Here is a 15,466-nt window from a genome sequence, read left to right as displayed (position 1 = left end):
AATGGGTGTCATTCTGGGATGCCTGGGTGGCTCAGTGGTTGGGCGTCTGCCTTCAGCTCAGGGTGTGATCCCGGGGTCCTGGGACAGAGTCCCCCATCCGGCTCCCCGCAGGAAGCCTGCTGCTCCCTCTGCCTGTGTCTCTGCCTCTCTCTGTGTGTCCCTCATGAATAAACAAATAAAATCCTTTAAAAAACCCCATAATTCTTGACATAAACACCCCTGGCTTTCTCTCCAGCTGGTAGCCACACCGAGTGCCTTTGAAAACTGCCCTTGAAGGGGCCTCAGGGAACTGTATTCTATTATCCTGATGTTTCAGGGTGCTCCACGGCTTTTTCTTTACTCGTGTCAAAAACTCACTTCGTTGGGAGACTAAATTATTTACATCCATGATGGGAGCCTTCTCTGTGCCGCTGCTGTGGATATTGGGGGGGGGGGGGTCCACCCTGCAAATTCTGTGCTGTGTTTTTGTATCCCTTTGCCTGTCCTCTCCTACGTGCTCTAGAACCCTCCTTTAGCTCAATAAGCCCAAAGTATCCACTGTCGATTGTGTACAGATAACCAGAAAGCTCGGAGAAGGTGGCTTCTCACTGACTATAGGGAGAGGAATGGCAATTCAGTAATGAGGTGGGGGGGGGGGGCGATGGGGTGAGAGGACAGAGAGGAAACCGGCCCAGGAGTGGGGGGACCAGCGGGCTGGGTTGGGGTGTCTACCACCATGGGCTCTGTGGGCCTCCGTGTTGTCACAGGTGACATAAGGCCCGGTAACCTCAGGGCTGGCTTCTCACGTTTGCTGGAGAACGAAATAAGCACCGAGGAGAAAACATTTTAAAAAGTTAGCAATCATTCAAAGCAGCATCACCACGAATACATCCTTGCACCCCTGGAATCCCGCAACTCCTGAATTTTGTAAGCAGAGCCTAGTGCCGGGGATCTGGAGGGGGCCGCGGCGCTGGCATATGGGCGCTTCTGGAGGATGATCAAAAGGCTGCTTTGCATCACTCCGGGAAGGGAATTTCCTATTTCCAGGCAAAACAATGAAAATGAGCAACCTCTCCCCAAAAGCTTGCCTCCAGAAGACACAATTCTCATCCAGGTTGCAACTGAGGCATAACCCTAGGTGGTGCATGAGCATTATCCTCAGGACCCCACCGGCCACAGTAAACATCCACACCAGGGAGGATCAAGCCCCCACTGTGCTTAGGCTTCGAGCCCCCAATTGTGGCTGAGGGAACCAGTAGCCTCCCGGGCCCCATGGCTTTCAGCCAGGCAGACCCACTTGGGACTTCGGGCCCCTAGACCATCCTGCTGCTCCTTGGTATGTACAAGCCCTGCATTTCTCACTCAGATGCCAGCGGGAGAGGAGGGACCGAGCATGGCGAGTAGTAGGTTTAAATGACAGATGTGTTGAAGAACCATGACGTGTCCCACAGATGTCAGGATGATCGGTATGGTCGTTTCACTAATGGAGCGTGAATTGAGGAGGTGATAAAATCTCAGTACGCCTTAGTGTGATGCGACTCGCTGTGGAGCGAATGTTTCCTGTAAATTATCTCGTGTAGCCTCTGCTAGCACCTTCCAGTGCAGGCCCTCTTTATGGCCCATTTTATGGATAGGAAAGCACAGGTGTGGAGAAAGTAAACACTTTTTAAAAAATATTTTATTTATTCATTTGAGAGACAGTGCACAAGCTGGGTGAGGAGCAGAGGGAGAGGGAGAAGCAGGCTCCTTGCTGAACAGAGAGCCAGAAGTGGGACTCGATCCCAGGACCCTAAGATCATGACCTGAGCTGAAGGTAGATGCTCAACACTTTAAGTCACGGAGCTAATAAATGATAGCTCCAGGGTCACACCACAGCCTACACTGACCCAAGAATTTTGCTAACTTGGTCATGTCTCTGACATCCTGGGAACAAAATCCTCTGCCCCATGGTTCCCACGTGTGCTTGGCACATACCCTGCTCTCAGTACTTATTTTTGGATTGATTCATCACAAGTGAAATGAGGGTGGAAGTGTAGCATCTGCAGCCCAGCGTGAGAAGGAAATTAGCTGGACCCACTCCTCCGAGATGATCGAGGCCCCGCATCCGACGCAGTGAGAGGAGGAGAGGAGATGGGGGGATGGAAGGATCCAGAAATGAGAGATGGGGCATGGCAAAAATGAAATGGCAAAAAAAAAAAAAAAAAAAAAAAAAGAGCTAGAAGAGTAGAGAGACAAGGTAGAGACAAGGGCAGAGTGAGTGCCGGGCACTGGGACACTGTGTGGTCTTGCCCAAACGTGCATCTAAAAAAGCCAAGCTCGAAACACCGAGAGTAGAAGGGTGGAGCAGAGATGTTGAAAGGCACCAACCTGCAACCCGTGGCAGAGTCCCAGAGAGCTGACGCACAGTGTGGTGGACCTGGCTGGGGTGATACGACAATTATCACAGCTGCTCAGAGCACAGCCACTTACTCCCGCTGTAGAAGAGAAATGGCACTTGGGTGACCTGCTAGGGGGGCTCCCTGTCCCTACGAGGGCAGTCGTAGTACAACGTGTAAGTGTGTCGGAGCAGCGTATTTTAAACCTCATGACTACACTGGGTTACCTATCGAGTATATTTCAGTAAGAAAGAAAAAAAAAAGGTTTGTTTCCGGCCATTGTTGTAACACAGGTAATGGCGTTCTTATATATTCACCTGGAAGGCAGAGAAATGGGTCTGTTGGGGCAGTTCAGAAATTAAGTGCACGTGCTGCCAATCACAGTCCCAGTTACCCCGTAAACAAACTGTTTGTGAACCCGTCCACTGTGTCTTTGCCCCCTGACCCTCTGAGGAAGGAAGGAAGCCTCCTGTGATGTTTCCTCCTCACCCAGTGCCACCTCCGTTCCCCTGGGACTTGGACCCTAATTTTATTCTTGTACATTTCACACTGCCTCTATCTATCTATCATCTATCCATCATCTATTTATTTATGTCTGCCATTATATTAGTTTCAGGTGTACAGCATCATGATTTGATGTATTCTTGCAAAATGATCACCACAACAAGCCTACTTAAAGGAGAGGAACACTTGAAACACAATTCTTCCTTGAGTCTGGAATTGCCCTTGAGCTGACCAGGAAGATATTTCCTCTTGTTTTCGGTCCAGAACCTAGCTGCTGGTCTCTCCTACAGCTGGGCATAGCCAAGCCTCAGAGTCCTGATGGGGTGTAGGCGAGTGGAAGTCAGGTGCCCACCTATACACCCCATCATCCCCCGTGGCTCTTCCCCCTCCTCTGTCCTGACACAAGCCCACAGCAGGTCTTCCCAGCTCTGACATGAACATGGTTGCTTCCCAAGTGAAAGCAGCTTGGGTTTTCTTCTAGAGAAAGGAAGCCCCCCACAGGTCCAGAATGCTAACATTGAGTTTTATGTGAGTGAGGAATAAACCTAAAACACGAAACAGCTCAAACACAAAGATTTCTTTTGCAACAAAGGATGTTGAGAGAGAGGGAGGGAGTGAGCTCTCTGTTCTTCCGAAACAGTCTTTTCTATTAAAAAAATCGTTATTACAAAAAAAGTGACATATTCTGGGGCAGGATGGCTTTTAGAAGGAGAAAACATTAATTTATTTTTTTGACAAATCTTTATTGAGTAGGTATCTATTTATCTTGTGGGGGTTCCAAGCAAAGGAGATATCCTTAATGGGGAAACAGGCATATGTCTGTTTATAATGGAGCTTATAATGGATCCGGGAGGCAGTCCAAAAATAGTTGTAATTATACAATTCGTGTGACTTTAATATATTCAAGGGCACATATTATGAGGCAGTAGAACAGGTTGGTCTATTCCCTCCTTAGGTCTCAAGAAGTACTTCTCTGACTCTAAAGTCTACGTTGTAATTTGCAGGGGCTCCTCTAGCTTCATATCTGGCAGAGGCAGTAGCGCGTGCAAAGGGCCTGGCTTGGAGATGATCTTTGCTGGAACTAAAAGAAGGCTGGTGTCACCAGAGCATAGCGAACCGAGAGAAGGGGGAGCTTGGGGACCAGGTCACACAAGGTCTCTGGCCCTCCATGAAGATTCTGTGTGATACCCTGTTTGTGAACATAAGTCCTTGTACGTTTTGAACAGAGAGTGATATACAAATACTTTAAGATGAGCACTTTGGCTGCCGCAAATACCAGCCAGGAGCCTGTCTTTTCCATTCAGGTGAAGGGCTGTGGCTATGCCAGTAGGGAGCTGATAGGGAAGGAGAAGGAGAAGGAGATAAGGAAGGAAAGGGAAGGAGATAAGCTGGCCGGGTCCAGATGCACCTGTGTGGGTGCAGAGGTGATGAGACCCAGTGATGGTGGGTGAGACCGTGAGTAACAGTGTAAGACAGAGAGGAGTCCCAGGTCTGGGCTTGCATGTCTGTAGAGTTGACAGAGCCTGGAGGAGGAACAGGTCCACCTGGTGCGATTGCAAGCCCAAGGAATTCACCCACTTTAACTGGACCCTAAACCTGAAATGGGATCTGCTGGCAATCGCCTTTTTAAGATAAACATGTTAGATCGAGTAATGAATACGTGGGAGCTATGGAAAATGAGAAGAACTTGGTATTTGAAAGATTATTTATTTTAGAGAGAGAGAGAGTGTGCAGGGAGAGGGGCAGAGAGAAGTTCAAGAGCTGGACAAGCAGTTCAATCTCACGACCCTGAGATCATGACCTGAGCTGAAACCAAGAGTCGAAGGCTTACACTCAGGTGCCCTGAGAATGAGAACGTTAGACAGTGATTGATGTGTCCATGCTTTTATATGCAAAAAATGTCTTAGAAAATAAGAATTCTGGGCCCTATTAGTGTTTTCAAAAACAGTTTTGATCTTTTGTGAAGCTTTAAGGGAATTTTGTTTGTTTGTGGTATTTTTTTTTTCAGATGAAACTCCAGCAGTTACTGATACACATTCGCTGCATAGATACATTTCCAGTGGCTTCTCAGAATTCAGATTCTGGAAATGACAGCATTGAAAGGCCCAGAATGTAATCAGTTGTTTCTCCAACACAGTAGTTCCTGCTTCTGAACTATTTCTCGGTTAGAAAACTGTTGATACCTTGTACACTTAGCAAATACAATTTACAGAAACAGTGTGGGGTGCTCTAATGTGGAAAAAAGAAATGCAAGGGAAACATAAAACCGCTCGTGAAACTCCCTGCAAGTGTTGGGTCATGCTGTCTGTTGCAAGTGACTGCAACGAGAAAGAATTTAAGTCTTTGAAGAAAAACCAATTTATAATGAAAAGCCTATTATTTGCTTTAATACCATCTCAATGAATACATCTTGTACGTATATAAAGTTCCTTAAGCTGTAAAATACTGATTCTTATTTTAATATAAGAAGCATTATTGTATTCAAAAACTGTAGTTTAAAGTGGACTCCCAATCATTTTGCCTAAGAATGAGGGCATTTGATCTGCAATTTTAATTCCTCATTGCAGCTGAGCTCTGCTTGATGTAGGCAGAGGAGACAGGGCTTTGGATATTGGTAACAGACACACTGGGTGGTCAGAGGCTAGTCAGCAGAAATAGGTTTAGGCAGGAGGGGTTAAGAGAATAGAATAATATGAGGGTTTGTTGGTTTGTTTAAGGTTTTATTTATACATTCATGAGAGACACAGAGAGAGGGGCAGAGACACAGGCAGAGGGAGAAGCAGGTCCCCTGCAAGGAGCTCGATGCAGAACTCGATCCCAGGACCCTGGGATCACACCCTGAGCCAAGGGCAGATGCTCAACCGCTGAGCCACCCAGGCATCTCTGGTTTTTGTTTTTGTTTTTTCTCAACAAGTGAGAATGCCTCCGTTCTGGATCGTGAGCCCCGAAAGGGCAAGGTGACAGTCTTCATCCCTGCATCCACATAGTTATCAGCACAGCACAGTGGTGTGTTTGGGAAATAGCTATTGAGTGTAGGATGTAGAAGAAGCCCCAACATATACTTTGCCTATTTTAATCCTAAAATTGATCCCAAATGACAGAAACCAAGACAAGTGGACTCTTGTGCTGGCTCTTTCCATGGCTCCTATAGAGACTCTGGAACTTCAGAATGTCCTGGAAGAAACCCCAGCCAGGGGAATGCTGTGGTCTTCATCAACTGGACAACCCAACTTTGGAAACTGCTGGCTTCTGAAGCTGGCAGTGGATGAAAGGAAGGAAGAAGCTTGACTTGGTCACCTGCCCTCTTCTGCCTGTCTAATAAAGCACATGTTGATTCAAGTCCTTTGTTTGGGTACTCAGATTCTTTTTTATTGTTGTCGTTGTTGTTAAGTATTGAGGTATAATTGACATGTAAAAAGTTGTATATATTTAATGAATACAACTCAATGTGTTTGGGGATGAGTATTCACCTGTGAAACCATCACCACCATGAAGGTCATAAACATGTCTCTCACCCCTTAAAGTTTCCTCCTGCCATTATTACTATTATTATTATTATAAGAACATTTTACATAAGATTTACCTTCATAGCAAATTTTAAGTATACATTATTGTTAGCTATAGGATCTATGCTATATAGTGGATCTCCAGAACATGTTCATCTTGCATAACTGCAACTTTGCATCCTTTGGCCAACACCTCCTTGTCCCACCTGCCCCCCACCCCAGCCCCTGGCAGTCACCATTCTACTCTGCTTCTTCATGTGTGACTATTTTAGATTTTACATATTTTAGATTTTACAGATCTCATATAAGTGAGACCATATGGTGTTTGTCTTTCTCTGTGATTTAACATAATGTCCTCTAGGTTTATCTATGTTGTCACAACTGGCAGGAATTCCTTCTTTTTAAGGCTAGATAATATTCCATTTTATATCTATCACATTTTCTTTATCTATTCATCCGTCAATGGACATTTAGGTTGCTTCCATGTCTTGGCTATTGTGAATAATGCTGCAATGCTCACAGGAGTGCAAATGCTCTTTGAGATCCTGATTTCAATTCCTTTGGAAATACCCAGATGTGAGATTGCTAGATCAGATGGTAGCTCCAAGCCTGTTTGATTAGATCATTTCCCCTCATCTCACTTATAGAGACACAAGTATCTCTGTAGAAACCAGTGAGAAATTTGTGCTGAAAGAAATAATACCAAGAGCTAATTTTGGATTCATAGAGGAGTTTCAGAGACATATGCAGAATGTTTTTATGTTTATGAGTAAAAACATAAAAAAGTTTTCTACTTTCCCTGAGGATCTTCTTAGATCTGGATAGATGATAGATACATGATAGATGAAACATGATAAATAGATAGATATGGCATGTTGGAGTTACTCTTAGAAGAATTGAGTTGTTTTTGGCCTGATTAAATGAGAGAATGGACTTAACCATTAATTAATTTGTAGAACACTGTGGGAGAGGCAGATTTGGGAGGGAAAGTCAAGATTTACATTTTGAGATTGTTATGTTTGAGACGCCATCTTCCTGGGAGAAGATGTTTATGCAGAACTCAGGGAGAGAGCATATATGTTTTGCCAGCTCTGCATATGGATGGAATTTAAAGCCGGAATGGATGAGATGACCTAGCAGGTTGGCATAAATGAAGAGTGGAGAGATTTGAGGACTGAGTCATCATGCAACCCCAAATTATTGGTGGGGAAGTGAATGTGGAGAGACAGAGGAGGAGCAACCAGTGTGATGGGAGGAGGGCTGAGAGTGTGGCTTCCCAGAGACCAGATGAAGGCAAGTGCTTCCTGACAAAGAGGGCCTTTGGTGTCAAAGGCTACATGGAGAATCTTGGTGAAATGACCATTCAATTTAATGACATGGAATTGACTTTGCTGAAGGTGGTTTTGGTGTTATTGTGTAGCTTCAGAAGATGATGGTGGGGCAAGATGTGGATTCAGGGATTACAGATCCTCTTTGGCTGAGTCTTGATGTAAAGGGAAGTGAACATGTGAAGAAGCAGCTAGAGTCAAGGGAGTTTCTATACTTTTATATCTGTTTTTGAAGATGGGAGGCTCTTTGTATGATCTTGGAAGTAATCCATAGAAAGGGAAAGATTGCCACAGTGATGTTTCAGTAAAGTAGAGGGGACTGAAGCAGGGAACAAGTGGAGGGAGGCTCTGTTGATATGAGCAGACAGACAGGGGTCTTCAAGAAAGAGGGGATTGGCCCAGTGGTCCATAGATGATGGTCACGATGACTAGTAACTACTGGCAAGGGCTTCAAAGAAAGAGATTTATTTCACAAGTAAGGAGGTATGATGGTCTAGAAGCTACAATGAGGAGGTAGATACACCTGCTCTGGATCTCAACCTGCTGGCTCAAGGTCTGAAAGAATCAGCTGAAGAAGACAATGCAGAGTCTTCCATAGGGAGCCAGGATTCAACAGGAGGAGAACAGAGATGTCCATATAGGATGTTGAGGTCTAGAAGATTATGTGGATGACCTTGAGCTCTAGAAGGCACCATGGAAGGATCCAGGCTATGTGGAGGTGTGAGGGCTCAGAGATGCACAAAGCTCAGTGGGGTGCATTTCTGGCTGATAAGGGACAACTTGTTATATCAGTGGTGTCACTGCAGAAGGGTGAAGGGTGTGTGGGGAGGTATTTTGCAGACTTGGGTGGTGAGGCTATGCATACCAGGAGCTGGGAGGAGAAGGTTTCTCCAGAAGCAAGCATGGCTGGTGTTTCTCTGGTCCTGTCACTGTGACGGTGGCATGCAGAGCTCCGTGATGTTCTCGGGTCTCTCGGGCCAAATCAGACATCCTCGTGTAGCCTGTTGCACATTTGATGTGAATGATGCCCTGTACCAGCGCAAGCTCTTTCTTCAGGGATCTATGGCACCAGGAAGTGTGGGGTTCATCATGATTTCCCATGTCACCAGTGAGGAAACAGCAACAGCTACATCCAGTGACTTCCCAATTTCATGGTACAATCAATAATCTGACTCTGGCATCTGCACACTCATAATCTTAATGCTGCCCCTTGAATCCCTAGATGCTTTTGTCCTGAGGCTGTTGTGGTCAGCCACAGCCAAACATTAAAATGCACACGAAGAGACGAGAGTCAATGGATGTAAGAGAAAAATGTAAAAACAAAGGCTGTCTCTTTTTTACGGGCTTGCTTCAATTTCCTGGAGAGCAACGGGCAGAGAAGACTGGAAGCTCCATGTGCATGGTTGAAGCTTGTTCAGTGGTGGGATTTCCTTTTAGGGTTATTGGGCCGGGATCTGGTCATTTGGTTGCAGGGACCTGGAAATACCAGTATTTGCAGGCCTTTTATCTAATGCTAGACTGAAGCTCTTGGGAAGGTCCTCCTGTCTCCTGCCTAAGGGCATAAATATGGCCCTGGGTTTCCAGAGACCCAATCAAGGGAAGTGGGCTGTGGAAATGTCTTTAGTGATTGGGTTTTCAATTTAAAGCTCCTTTTCAGCCGCTTGCTGAAACCCTCCACTGCATCTGGAACTCCCAGGCCCAGAGCCTCCAGCTCAGTAATTGTGTTAGAGATTTTACAGAGATTTAAATCCTCTCCATTCACCTTTCTTCCTGTCACTGTTGTGGGGACAGTTTCCATGCAGGGGTGACCAGGTGTCATGCAGGTACACTGTTGACAGCACCTGGCCAGCAACGCTTGGCTCTGACTGCACGCTTCTCAGGTGCCTCGGAATGGAAACTCCGCAGGCACCTGCCCACCAGCGACCTGGAGGAGCAGGTGAAAGGACTGCAGGCTGGCCCCTCCCGGCCCTCCCAGGGCAGAGGGTCCCCAGGGTCAGGGACTAACCTCCACAGGAAGCCCGAGGGCAGGGAGCAGCCAGTGGCCACAGTACTGGTCAGCATGCCTCCTGCCTGAGGCTCTCCCTCCTTCCTCCTTCCCAGGTCCCTTCTGCTGTCCCTAAATACCAGCCCCTTGGGGTCCTGTCCCTAAGGGAGCCCTTGTGTCCTCTGGGTCTTAGGAAGTGCATGTGTGAAGAGGTCCATGTTTCTGATGGGACAGAGGGACCGGGGCTTCTAAGCATTCCTTGTGCAAACTTCACCTCGGCTATGCAGCCGCCCCCCGCCCCCCCCCCCCCACCGTCCAGATTGCAATGCAGCCCAGAGTGTTCCATGCCTGAGGCTTTTTCACAGCTCAGTGGTGCGAATCGCCTTGCTTTTTATTGCTTTCCTTCTCTGCAGGAGATTAGGCTTAGCCCTTTCCACCCTGATCTATTATTTACCACCTATGCATCTGCTTGGCCTCTTCTACAGGTCCGAGGACATCTCGCATCTGGCATCATCCCCTCAGTGGTTCTCTTTGTCCTTGTAGACTTGGAATGTATCGCATGCAGTAGACCTCTCTGGAGCGGGGCTCTCATGGGCACCGCACTCAGCTGGGAACTGGGCCTTGTGCCTGCTCCTGAAGCATAAGGGGAGCAGGACCTGAGCTCTACTTCTGTGTCACTGGGAATGAACGATGAGTTTGGGCAGGACCCCAGGATGCCTCTAAGGCTCAGTTTCCTTGTCTGTAAAATGAGAATTTGTCTCTAGGTGCCCCCATCCAGCTTCAAAGTGCTATTATTTGGGCTTCAGTGAAACTCACAGAAGCCACCAGCGCTCAGGACCCCAGAACTGGATCAGCCCCTGGCTCCTGGAGCCCACACTCTGTACCTGTGTCCCTGGAGAGGGCTGGATGAGGGGGATGTTCGCCTCCTCGGGGCCCGTAGGCAGCTTGACTCCACAGAATGTCTCATGGGCAGTGTGCTTCTCTCTCTAGAATTAAACAAACATTTTTCTTCCCTTTGGCACCTTCTGGAAGCTTTCGCCTTCAGTTATATGGAAATTACTGGGATTTGTATTGACGTTCTCTTCCTTCTTCCAAGATTATCTATACTTCTGAAGCGATTTGGTTTTGGATAGAGAGGCCAAAGAAAAAACAACAACAACAACAAAAAAAAACAAAAAACAAACCACCAGACTCTAAACCCACGGCACTATATACATACACATGTGTACAGGTACACACGCCAACATGCGAGGATTTTTGTTGGCTTAAAGTCCTACGTCTCACATGTCAGGGATGCATGTTTGTATGCTGAGGGGTTGCTTCTCTCTATCTGATCTGTTGAAACCCATTCCTGATGAGCCCCATTCCCCTTCTCCTCTCCCTGCATGTGACCTGACAACCAGTGTGTGGCAGGCTCTAGAAATCATTTTTGAATTCCTCTCAAACACATGAGCTGTCACCGGCAGGGACGGATTTTGCTGTGTCAGACCTGAAATAATACCTGTCTACACCCCCGCCCCTCCGAGCCTGAGATTCTCCTGTTCAACCTTCAGACTCAGCTCAGATATCACTCCTTCTGCAAAGATTCCCTTAATTGTCCCAGACAAGGTGAGACACTCCCTCCTATGACTGCTCCTAGATTACCTGATAATTCCATTGCAATAAATACATGTTTCCATGAGAATAAATATCACCTTGAATTATAATTATATATGAGGAACAGGATACTGATGAATTATTTGGTTGTTTATACAGCCCAGGGGATTGATGCCAAACCCCCAACTGTACCTGCCCTGCAAATGTGAAATGTGCATTTGCTTCTGATGCTCTTTCCCCTGCACCCAGTCTTGGAAGGGTGAGAAATAGGAGGCTGGGGTTGGGATGGCGTGAAGAAAACACAAGCACTAACTGTGTTTTCTCCTGGCCTCATTTTGCCTGGTGACACTGCAGCAAGGACCCCTTGGCTCTTGTGTCACTGTTTTATAGCTTACACCTGAGTGCCCCCTCCTTTCCCCACCCTGGTCAACCCCAGCCTCTCTTGGACAATTCCCATGGCTGAGATTCCTCACCTGTGGTGAGCACTGACCAACTGGTCTAGGAATGGGACACAAGGCACAGAGGCCCCATAGCGTATGGGGCAACAGAATGGGGAAACTTGCCTGTGGTAGACCAGAACACCAAATGGTTATCAGTGGAGGCTCTACAGGGTGAGTAGGGCATAGAGTCCAAGTGGCATGACCAGCTCTACTTGATTCAGACAGTGTTTAAGAGCAGAATGCCCAAGGGAAAGTTGCAGAGCTTTGGTCCCCCCATCTGCGAATCTGGGGAAGGGCTCCTCAGTTAGTGTCTGCTGGAGTCCTGCTTTCACAGAGAGACTCCTGCTACCAGAACTATCCCTGCTACTTCAGAAGCAGAGGAAAAAGCTCCGTATTGGAACAGGTAAAGAACAGGACACTTTTCATTGTACATGCATATAGTTGAGCTTTGCCCTCACAGAATTCAGTGTTGCTGACATGATTCTAGACCGACCGGTCTAGAAGCTTTTCAAAGCTTTTCAAAGCTTTTTCAAAGCTTCGTGGGCAGAGGCATCACTTGTGAGAGCTGACTAACCTATACAGATTCTCGGGCCCCCCATTCAGTGTAATTGGACACTCTGGGGTGAGCCCTGGGAATATGCGGTCCCCAGACCTATATTAGGGGCATGTGGCCAAAGTGACAAATTTCCATTTTGCTAAAAGCTGAACGCAGGCTTTGTCGGTTCTGTGTTTGTCTCTCCAAGTGTTGTATAATTAAAGCTGAGTCTGCAGGTGAGCAATCCCAGAGGGGCTGGGGGAACAAGATTGCAATTAGGCTTTTCTGCAGTGGTGTGACATCGGATTATTTTGGCTTGCACAGAGGCAGGGGGACTGATTCTAACGATGGGCAGAATGGCCTATGAGTCACCCTCCCATCTTGCTAAATGTTTGCCCACACGGAAGAGTCCCTCCATCACTTAGTAATGATGCTATGAAGCGGTACTTCCTACTTGGAACTGCCTACTGGGTAATTTATAGGATCAGGAAAGTAATTAGGTTTCTTTTTCTTTTCTTTTTTTTTTTTTTTTTTGTTATTGCTGGGTGATTCAAATGCAATTGTTTCCTTGTCATTCCTGATTTCTGAAAAGTACCCTGCCCTGTCACATTCATATGCAGGAACCAGAGGATGTTTACAGTTCTGCAAAACAACTTACTTCAAAGCTTTTCCTTTGTGCACACAGGAGTGATTAAAAATAGAAACCATTAGCCCCAGAAGAGCTGTGAGTGGATCCTCTGCGTGCTGAGCCACTTAGATAGTTTAGAAAAACAAAAAATCCATTCTAACTCTTCATTTCAGGGAGAGGAGGCAGTATTTCCAACAGGTGGAATTTGAGGCGGTGGGGGGGGGGGGGGGGAAGCCTGCGATGGTGATTATGTTTCTTAGAGGTACAAATTAATCTTAGGACACTTATTGAAAAGGATGACCCTAACGCCGAATTTGTGCACAAGGATGCTAATGAGCTTTGTGTTGTGTTCTTCTAAGCAATGGAGAGTTGCTACATGTCCTGTGGTGTGTGTTTTGCTTTCCCTTGTAGGTCAGTGCTCTTGTTAACTACGGTCTCGAAAACGCAAGGAAGCAGCCCTGCCTGCTGGGAAGTTGAAATGATGCATCTAGCTTCATGAGCATTGTGGCCCCGTCCATCCATTCATTTACTCGATGTATTCTTACAGGGACTTCTATGCCACATATCAGTCTGAGCACTGGTAACACATCCCTGAACAAAACAGCCCACATGTCTACCCTTGAGCAGCTTATATTCTGATGGAATTTCATTCTGATTCCTGGGCCCTTACTAAACTGGTTTCAATCTGACTCTGGAAAAGCTGATAAAACTCTCTGAATCTGAATTTCTGCATCTGGACAATGACCTTACTGTGCTATTAATGCTTCTCCAATGTTCTTGGTCATGATGATGGGGAACACATGGCTCTCTGGGGACAAGGCACGAGCTGGGGCAGCACATTGACAAGCCCTTGAGACAGGAAGAGGGACATTCCTCTAGGGATGCCTCCATGTTCATACTGTGCTGAGGGCGAAAGGCCATCTTAGCCGGACCCCCGGGAGCCTGTAGGTCTACTTTAACATATAAAAACTCCTTTAGAAATGTCCTTTGTCTCTAAACCCCCCAAGGCACATGATCACCCCCCAAGCACATGGCCCACCCCTGCACATCTGACAGGTCTCATGACTCAGGTTTAATTAGATGGGAATCAGTGACCTTTCCCCAACAATAGCTACCCCCTCAGGGTCCTGGAAACCCTGCTTCCAAAATTCCTTAGAGAACACGCTGTCCCCAAACCCCTGCCGACTCCCAGGTATATAGCGAGCGACCCCTTAGGGGCCCTGGGCAATCGCTCTTCCTGACCACGGGTCCTGGCCTCGGGCTTTAATAAAACCACCATTTTGCACCAAAGACGTCTCAAGAATTCTTCCTTGGTTGTTGGCTCTGGACCTCACCTATATTCCAGAACTTCATCAGTAAGAGTCACTAGAAACGCTTAATAGGCATAAACTCCACCCACCTGTTGGGCTGGCTGAGAGACGGGCACCCCAAATGGCGGACGTCTCAAATTGGGTCAAAATGTCTGATCTTCCCGCCAAAGCAGCCATGACCACATCATCTCCAGTAAATTGAAGCCTAGACAGGAAACCAAACCTTTCCATCCAGGACTTTCCAGCCAGGGACCACCCCCAGCCAATCACCTGGGGACACGGTGTTCCCTTGCCCAATTTGGCAAGGGACCCACCTGGATCCGGACCCGGAGCCAATAAGGCTTAAAACCCCCCACACTCCCCAACCCCCGGGGACTTCCCTGACTCGGGCCACCTCTCCCAGTCACGGAACCTCGCCCGGGAGCGCTCCCCATTAAAGCACTCTGGAACCTACTGCCTGGCTCCGCTGTTTTGTTTTTGGTTTTGCTTTTGTTTTTTAATTTCTCCACCGTTCATTTTTGGAAAAAACCTAACACCACCCATGGAGACTCTGAGTCAGTATGTCTGGACCAGCTTTGCCCAATAGAAATGTAGTATGTGGGCGGCCTGGGTGGCCCAGTGGTTTAGCTCCACCTTCAGCGTGGGGCGTGATCCTGGAGACATGGGATCGAGTCCCACTTCGGGCTCCCTGCATGGAGCCTGCTTCTCCCTCTGCCTGTGTCTCTGCCTCTCTCTCTCTCCCTCTGTCTCTCATGAATAAATAAATAAAATCTTTAAAAAAAAAAAAAAAGTAATATGAGCCACATAGGCACTTTCAAATTTTCTAGCATACCACGAGAAAAGGTATAAATAAATAAGTGAAATTAATTCTAGTATCTTTTCTTTAAACGATATATTTAAAATTATATAATTTCAAAATATAATCGATATAAAAATAGACATTTTGCATCTTTCTTTGTACTAAGTCTTCAAAGTCTAGTGTACATTTTACATAGATAACACAAGTCATTGGGAGTACCCATGTTGCCAGAGCTTAATAACGCCTGTGGCCAGTGGCCACGATATTGGACAGCACAGGGGCTCATAGAGCCTTGGAATCTGTAATTTAACAAGTTGTCCAGGTGATTCTCATGAATGAGCACATGTGGCAAACAGTGGACTAGATGACCTCTATGGAAGCTACCCATCCTAATATTCTATCAGAATATCCAGTGTTGGTGGGGGTACATCAGTGTTTCTACCACTTAATTGGCAATTAACACGGTATTCATATTTTCAGAA

The 15,466-nt window shown here is 46.7% G+C and overlaps 1 long non-coding RNA gene across 1 annotated transcript in view; it reads left to right on the top strand.

The window, feature by feature from the left end:
* Positions 1–6,197, top strand: part of LOC144284699 (uncharacterized) — a 155,479-nt gene extending 149,282 nt beyond the window's left edge. The window contains exon 4 of the long non-coding RNA XR_013353147.1: positions 5,960–6,197. This is a non-coding gene — a long non-coding RNA (uncharacterized LOC144284699). The remainder of the gene's footprint in view (positions 1–5,959) is intronic.
* Positions 6,198–15,466: the final 9,269 nt, after the last annotated feature.

The sequence above is a fragment of the Canis aureus genome, chromosome 15 (assembly GCF_053574225.1).
Source record: "Canis aureus isolate CA01 chromosome 15, VMU_Caureus_v.1.0, whole genome shotgun sequence".
Lineage (NCBI taxonomy): Eukaryota > Metazoa > Chordata > Mammalia > Carnivora > Canidae > Canis > Canis aureus.
The sequence above is the reverse complement of the archived record's forward strand: the minus strand, read 5'-3'. Positions and strand labels throughout refer to the sequence as shown.